The sequence below is a fragment of the Physeter macrocephalus genome, chromosome 14, assembly GCF_002837175.3.
Source record: "Physeter macrocephalus isolate SW-GA chromosome 14, ASM283717v5, whole genome shotgun sequence".
Lineage (NCBI taxonomy): Eukaryota > Metazoa > Chordata > Mammalia > Artiodactyla > Physeteridae > Physeter > Physeter macrocephalus.
The window spans coordinates 103477273-103486139 of NC_041227.1; the positions used below are offsets into that span (position 1 = coordinate 103477273).

Consider the following 8867-nt stretch of genomic DNA (forward strand, 5'->3'; position numbering starts at 1 on the left):
TATGTATATGTATAGCTGATTCACTTTGTTATACAGCAGAAACTAAAACAACAATGTAAAGCAATTAGACTCCAATAAAGATGTTAAAAAAAAGAAGAATAAAAAAAAATTGGGGGCTTCCCTGGTGGCGCAGTGGTTGACAGTCTGCCTGCCAATGCGGAGCACATGGGTTTGAGCCCTGGTCCAGGAAGATCCCACGTGCCATGGAGCAGCTGGGCCCGTGCACCACAACTGCTGAGCCTGCGCTCTAGAGCCTGCAAACCACAACTACTGAGCCCACATGCCACGGCTGCTGAGGCCCATGTGCCTAGAGCCCATGCTCTGCAACAGGAGAGGCCACTGCGGTGAGAGGCCCATGCACTGCAAAGAAGAGTAGACCCTGAAAGCCCGTGCGCAGCAACGAAGACCCAAGGCAGTCAAAAATAAATAAAACTAAATAAACATTTTTTTTAAAAAATTTGGAGCATCATGAATACCCCCACCCCAAATATAGATACACATTTCTCATGTGTGTATATATACAAATATAAATTCCATACATACAGATCCATGCATACACACCACTCTCACCAGCAATATATTAGTATTTCTTTGAGTCAGCTGTATTCCACATAATCTACTTAATAGTTCCATTTTTGTGGATTTCTCATCAAATATAATCACCTTTAAAAAAAATCTAACATAAGTAAAGATGGGAGAAATATAGGCACTTAAGTTTTGTTCCTTTTTACATTTGCATTACAAATATTATGTTCAACCCATGATTTCTTTGCAGGAATCTTTTTTTTTTTTCATTTTAAACAAGAAGTTTATTTAAACTTGACTTGAAGGGAAAACTACCTAGGATTCATTTCTTTTAGAGTAATTTATCCCTACTTAAAGACAGATTGTAACGTGTAACAGCTACATACAAAGAAGTTGTAAAATTGTGCTTTGTTTTACAATGATAAATGAAAAACATTAAAATTCTCCAATCGAACAAGGTATGCAAGAATTTTTATGTTGTTCTTTTTTTGTTAAACAGTGACAGCAAAATAACTTACTGGAATATAAAGATAAGAGCTGATGAGCATACCACTAATGGAGAAAAGGGGGTATCTTCACAGAACCAGTATTTTTCCCCATCCTATCTCCATTTGATGTCGATCAAAACATACCATTGGTCATTTACTTAAAAAAATGCAATATGCTTGTGCATATACACCATTTACTTTATGTACAATAAAGGAATGGGGAAGGGGAAAATGAAAGAATAGAGAAACTATATAGCAGGAGTCAGGATGTGGTGGAACCAAATTGCGGTTTTCTAATTGAGAATGTCTTCTTGGTCTGGAGGAACAGAATTCTGGAGTAAAGTAGCAGGTTCCCTTTTTAGTAGACACCTACTGTCTGCTGCTGGAACACATCTATTGTATCCTCAGCCTCCATTTTCAACTGTGCAGGTGTGTCTGTTTCATTGATTGGCTGCCCATCAAATCGGAATCTGATCTGCCTCATTGACAAACCCTGTTGTTCACAATAGGCTTTCATTAGTTTAACTAAGTGCTGTATGCCTCGTAATCTTAAACTGCACCACAGAACCATCCTGCCCCATCAAATTAACATGATCGTTGTTGTCGGTCTTGACTCCTTCCTTGGGCTTTTCGTCAGCCATGGAGAGCACCAGTCTCCTCAGGAACGCTTCACGAATTTGCATGTCATCTTTGTGCAGGGGCCATGCTAATCTTCTCTGTATCCTTCCGATTTTAGTATATGTGCTGTCAAAGCGAGCACTTTGCAGGAATCTTTAAAGTCAATTGTCTATTTTGTAAGGGCTAATTTTGTTAAACCCAGTAAATATAATCAATGAATCAATTTAATCAGAGCAGGTAAACTGCAATAATTCACAATGTTCTGAAAATTGGAGTAAGGGTGCCACTGTCAACTATTCTAAGCTAAGAAACTTGCACTTCATCAGGATACCTCATTTACCACGTCTGACATGAAGTCAGTTGTCATACAGAACAAGCTGCCAACCTCAATCAATATATCAAGTATTACTAGCACCTAACTTCATTTTTTTTTTTTTTTTTTGGCCACACTGTGTGTCTTGCAGGATATCTTAGTTCCCCCACCAGGGACTCAACCCAGGCCACGGCAGTGAAAGTACTGAGTCCTAACCACTGGTCAGCCAGAGAATTCCCTTAAGTTCATATTTTGTATACAAGGGAAAAGATTTTAATATTTTATTCCTTCACTGAAATGGTTTATTTGGGGTACACCTTATCTTGAAGACCACTAGTCAAGTAAAAGATATATAAATATTTGTGGACAAAAAAATAATAAATTAAACAAGTGCTACAAAAGGAATAAGCACTGGGTATTCTGTAAGAGGACGTGGAAGAGACACCTAACTCATTATGAGTGTGAGGTTGGTGAACAAAGGAAGTGATGTTAAATGGAGACCTAAAGAATGAGTAAGAGATTGGACTGGGTGAGGTGAGGGTGGGATAGCATGGTAGACCAAGAAGAAGGAATAGTATGTTATGCCCAAAGGTGCAGAGGTAAGAGCAAGCACAGCACATTCAAACTAATATATTAATAGTCTAAAATAGCTGAAGTGTAGCTTCTAGAGGTGGGATGGAGTGGGTGGATAGTTGATTCAGGGATGAGGCTGATAAGATTATAAAGCTTTGTTTGGATTTTATCTGGAGGGCAATGGAGAAATAGGTGATGAAGGTGTACAGTAAATAACTGGCTTTGCCCAAAGAGAGGTCTGGCCTTTGTCCTCAGCTCCTGGGAGTAACCTCTAAATCCCTATTTCTAAAGTAATAGGATTGTCTTTGTTATTCAGGCGGGCCCCTTGGATCACATGGTATCAGCCTGAGGGGAGACTGGAAACTAAGTTCAACCATGTGAGCAATCAATCAGTAAGTCCCAATAAAAACTCTGGACACTGCAGCTCAGGTGAGCTTCTTGGGTTGGCAATACTCCGTGAGAGAGAAACACATTCCTGAGGACAATGGAAGCTTCACATTTGAAACCCTTCTAGATAAAACCTCATGCATCCCTTCCTTTGGCTGGTTCTAATTTGTATCTTTTCCTTATAATGAACCATAATCCATTAATATAATAGCTTTCAGCGAGTTCTTTCTGGTGAATTATCAAATCTGGAGGTGTTTTTGAGAAACCCCAAACTTATAGTCAGTGTCAGAAGTGAGGGTGGTCTTGTGTGGACGCTTCCCTCTAACTTTGTATTTGGACCCTAACTCCTTGCAAACTTCTGCCCCAGGCAGACCTGGCTTTCTGGGGGACTGTGCCTTTGACCTCACAGTTTGGCTAACTCCAGGGAAAGAGTAAAAATGTTTAAGCAGTGGGTGATAATTAGTCAATCTACATCATCTAGACTCTAGAGGAATCACTTTGGCTACATTGGGGAGAATATACTTGAGAAGAGTAAGACTGGGAAGAGGGCTTCCCTGGTGGCACAGTGGTTGACAGTCTGCCTACTGACGCGGGGCACACAGGTTCGTGCCCCGGTCCGGGAAGATCCCACATGCCGCGGAGCGGCTGGGCCCGTGAGCCATGGCCACTGAGCCTGCGCGTCCGGAGCCTGTGCTCTGCAACGGGAGAGGCCACAACAGTGAGAGGCCCACGTACCGCAAAGAAAAAAAAAAAAAAAAAAGACTGGGAAGAGATGACAATAACAGTGGGGATGGTGAAGGACATACTTATGAGATATTTATAAGGCAAAATTTGACTGAATGTGAGGGTGAAAGAAGGAGAAATCAGGGATGAACCCACCAAAAAGAGAATTAGGTTTTAGTTTTGTCTTCTGCAGGGGAGAGAGAGGGAGTTGGAGGATTAAATTCAGTTTTGGACAGTTTAATTTGAGAAGATATTTAGACATCTAGATAGAGCCATTCAATTAGCAGTCAAAGCAGGGATGGAGACAGAGTTGGGAGCCATTAGCATAACTACAATAACCAAAATCATGGGAGAGATTGATGTTGACTATAGACAAATAAGTCAACCAGACTTGAAAAGGCCAAGGACCAGGACTTCCCTGGTGGCGCAGTAGATAAGACTCTGCACTCCCAATGCAGGGGGCCCGGGTTCCATCCATGGTCAGGCAACTAGACCCCACATTCATGCCGCAACCAAAAGTTCACATGCCACAACTAAGGTGCCTGCATGCCGCAACTAAGGAGCCCACTTGCCACAACTAAGAAGCCCAAGTGCCGCAACTAAGGAGCCCATGTGCTGCAACTAAGGAGCCAGTGAGCCACAACTAAGAAGCCTGTGAGCCACAATAAGGAGCCCGCCTGCTGCAACTAAGAGCCAGTGCAACCAAATACATAAATAAATATTTAAAAAAAAAAAAAAAGAAAGAAAAGGCCAAGGACCAAACACCAATATAAAAGGGTTAGGCAGAGTATTAAAAGCTCACAGAGAAGTGGCAGCCTGAGAGGTAGAAGAAAAACCTGAAAAGTATGGCTTACACTGAATGGTTGGTATTTATTTTCTTCTTTTTGCTGCTTCTTACTACTTTTTAATAAGAAAAAAGGTACTCTAAATGAGTAGTATAACTTGCATCCATGTATTTTTCCATATATATACATAGACAAAGTTTAATGGTTTTCTAACCTATCTCAAAGTCATTAATGAGTCACGTAACTCAATATAACTGAATTATTAGTATCTATAAACAATGATTTTCTTTTCCAAGCCATTTTTAAAGTGTCCACCCTCATTACTACTGTAAACCATCTGTAAGTACTTAATTTTGTCAGGCTGCTGGGATATCTGTCTCCCCCCTTGAGAAGTCCAACCCAGACTAAATGAATAATTGAGGAAAAAACTGCTCTAAAAACGTAATGACATATAGCTCTAATAAAGACTTCAGAGTATTTGTTTCTCCTGGGTTAAAACAAATAGATTTATCCCCAGTAAAATATAGACAAACAATACAGTATTGACCCATGTAGCCTATCCAAGGTTATTCATACCTGCTACAAGATCAGCTGTAAATTTTATTTGCAAATTATTTCAAAGCTATAAAATATCTCACCTCCACCTTTTCGAAGAGATTCATTAACCTCAGAAATCCTATTATTATGTCATTAGAAAGTATTTATTTTAATCTCTTGGGGGGCATTTTAGTTTAAAGGAGTAAAGGAGATAATTTTTTTTTTTTTTTTTTTTTTTTTTGTGGTACGCGGGCCTCTCTCTGTTGTGGTCTCTCCCGTTGCGGAGCACAGGCTCCGGACGCGCAGGCTCAGCGGCCATGGCTCACGGACCCAGCCGCTCCGCGGCATGTGGGATCCTCCCAGACCGGGGCGCGAACCCGATTCCCCTGCATCGGCAGGCGGACGCGCAACCACTGCGCCACCAGGGAAGCCCAGGAGATAATTTTTATACTAACAGCTAAAGGTTCCAAATCATTGGAATATTTTATTGACAAGTAATAGACTAATTCAGTGATACAGTTCTAAACTACTGCATGAATTTATTATTGATTCTTAAGGTTTAATTAGTTGAAACAAAATTGTTTAAATGGTCCTTTAAAAAAAGTATTTAGCGGGGCTCCTTGGTGGCGCAGTGGTTAAGAATCCGCCTGCCAATGCAGGGAACACAGGTTCGAGACCTGGTCCGGGAAGATCCCACATGCCGCAGAGCACCGAAGGCCGTGTGCCCCAATTACTGAGCCTGCGCTCTAGAGCCCGCGGGCCACAACTACTGAAGCCTGCACGCCTAGAGCCCGTGCTCTACAACAAGAGAAGCCACCACATGAGAAGCCCGCGCATCACAACGAAGAGTAGCCCCCGCTCACAGCAACTAGAGAAAGCCCAGGCACAGCAACGAAGACCCAACACAGCCAAAAATAAATTAATTAATTTAAAAAAAAAAAAGTATTTATAGTCCACAACAGACATCTTTCTCATCCAAGGGGATTTTTACCATTTTGAATTATTTTTCTTTCAAAATGTTACATGTTTATATCTAGCAGAGAAATATCTAAGTACATATTTCCTATTTTGAAGCCTAACGGCAAAAATTCTACCCCAAACACTGAAAAACTTCTAAGTTGCTAATTATAACCATATTTTGTCCATTTAAACCTTCATCCTTTACTTATCTAAGTAACTGCTTATCTCAAGCTAATCCTAAGCTTTGTGTTTACCAAAATGAAGAATGAGAAATATATCTGCTGTTCTTATTCTAAAAACTCTCAGAGAAGCAAAATAGTGAGAAAAACATTCGCTATATTTTTAAAAGTAAAATTTCAGCCAGTGTATACACAAACAGTATTGAGAAGATAAGCACCTTTTTTCTTCAGCGAACCTCAGTCTGTTTAGCAGTTTCATACTGTATATTTCTAAAATACTAACAAAATAACATGCTAGAGACTTATGAAACTATTATACGCAGTGTTATTTTCTTCTTACATTAGTCCCAACTGTGAAATTGGTGAATATATATTTCAGGTAACTTCATTTAAGAATTTTAGCACTATTTGACAAGCATGACAGAGCTTTTAAAGAATATTAAGAATTCCCAAAATAAACAGAGTGGGTATTTGAGAAAATATTTTGGGAAAAAAAAACTTCACCTTCTCCAAATTAGCAATTCCAACATATCCCTAATCAGAATTATTTCAAAGTATTTCCTAGGAAATTTGACAACCCAACATTTCAAATATGTCGGAGAGTTCTGAGGTTCAGAGATTATGGAAATGTTGGAATCACTTGTACATAATTTGTCATTTCTGAATCTGGATCCTCAGTTCTCTCATCTGTAAAAATAAAGCGAACAGGAATATGATCTATCTCTCCAATGTCTTCCAGTCTCAATTCTTGTGGCTAAGTGATACGATTTTCCTTTATAAATAATAAAATAAAAAATAAAAGCATTAAAAGTATGTGTTTTTAAACTGTGAGACTTTGGGGTTTGTTTTTTTTTTTTTTTAATCTGTTAAGGACCTTGAAGATACTTTACATAAACAAGCCAGCCATTTTATATCTGAATAAAAATAGGTTAATAGCTTCTGCACAAAACAGTATACATGATGAAATCTCTGATTTAAGGTGAAATAATGTTTTCCAACTTTAATTTTGCTAGTTTTACTTCAAATCTAAACTTCTGTTCTCAATTAGACGGCCATTTTATAATTTGAATACTTTTCTAGTTTATACATGTATTGAAAATCTTGCTTCCTTTCCATGTGGAAGAACACACATCTACTTACCATCATCTCTATATAGATTTCATTTTTTAAAAAACCTTGAATGGCACATGTTCAAAGTTGTTCCAAAGTAATGACTTTTTTTAAAAATGGACCTTCTCCAGTATTTAAATGTGTTTCTTTAATTCTGCAACTGCATTTGTAAAGGTAAGAACTGTCAAAACAGAATTAGTCTGATGCTGAGATAAATCCTTCCACTTTGGTAAACATTTCCATTTTATTTTAAGCAGAAAGTCTTAAGTGTCTTCATATAGTATTAAAAATGACATTTCATAAGCCCTTTTCTATGATAGTTTACAAACACTAGGAAGAAATACTCTAAGATGTTAATACTGTTTATATCTGGGTAGTGGTATTACATGCCATTTTATCTTTTACATTTCCCAAAAAGCATTATTACTTTGGTAACCAGATAGTATTTCAAAATTAAATTTTAAATAGCGTATAAAGTGTGGGACATCAACACAGTCCACTTCTACAGCAGACATGTTAAATACTTCTTCCCTATTGACAAGCCTCTGTTTTAACAGGAAGAGTGATTTGATCAGGTGTCTGTCAGGTTGGATAAAGACAAAACATTTACTTTCCAGGTCCTTCTCTTAATCTAAGTTTTTGAGAAGATCCAAGAAGTGAATTTAACTGCAATGAATCTTGCAGTAGTAAACTTTCTGAGGGGTACAGAGTAACACCTTTCATTACAACTATCAGCAGAATGGGGAAAGACTCCCCAGATTTACCAGTGTTCTCGGAAACTTGTTCGTATTCTCCTTTGTCATTATTTAAGAACAATTCCATTTAGAAAGAAAAGTAATTGCAAACTTTCTATTTGAAGCCCATAGAAACTGGGATGAAAGGAAAAGCCTTGACCTTTCTATTTTAGATTTTCATCTGTGTAGCTAAGCCACCTGCTTTCTCTCCCCTACCCCATCTACTTAATGGACTGAAAATACTGCACCTAATTGCAATTTTACCAAACCAGCCAGAGTTTTCCACTTTAACGAATTACAACCGTCTTGCACCTGAAGGCTCGCACGTAAAATTTTGCTCAGCCGTCCCTCCCAATTCTTTCCCACCTCCCTCAATTGTGAGTTATCAAACGTCGTTAGACGAAGATACTAGGCTTCCGTGTATTAAGCCATCTACACTTTCAACACCGAGCGCCCGACAGAAAATCTACTCCAGTCTCTCCTCCTGTGGATCTGGGGCTGGGGATTATCATCTTTGTTGCGGTTACGCAGGAGGCACCTAGCAGCTCTGCCTAGAAAGGAGTCGCGTCTCTCCGCCGCCAAACAAGGGACTCAGGCTGGGAAAAGACAGACCCGGGTGGGAAGAAACCTCCAGGAGGAAGAAGAGAGCTGGGAAGAGGGAGCTCTCAAGACTGGAAGGAAGGACCTTCCAAGGCACGAAGGGGAAAGGGTGTGTGAAGTGGAGCGAGAAGTGGGCCGCCGGGGAGAAGCGGGAAGCAGGGGACGGGGCCCGGCGGGAGGGCGCGGGGGGCGGCTCCCGGGCCGGGCAGGAGGCGCGGGGGCCGCGGCGGGCGTGGGCAGCTCGCAGACAACAGCCCAAGTCCGAGCAGCCGGGGCGCTTTCAACCGCGCCAGGCGCCGGCGTGGGGGGGGGGGGGGGGATAGGAGGGGGAAAAG

The 8867-nt window shown here is 40.3% G+C and overlaps 1 protein-coding gene, 1 non-coding gene and 1 pseudogene across 2 annotated transcripts in view; all 3 read right to left on the reverse strand.

The window, feature by feature from the left end:
- Positions 1–8867, reverse strand: part of PPM1E (protein phosphatase, Mg2+/Mn2+ dependent 1E) — a 202805-nt gene that overhangs the window by 193281 nt on the left and 657 nt on the right. The gene's annotated exons all lie outside the window — the stretch shown is intronic.
- On the reverse strand, positions 975–1705 carry LOC102983853 (small ubiquitin-related modifier 2-like; annotated as a pseudogene).
- On the reverse strand, positions 1667–1773 carry LOC112066030 (U6 spliceosomal RNA). The gene has a single exon (XR_002892390.1). It is a non-coding gene; the product is annotated as a U6 spliceosomal RNA (small nuclear RNA).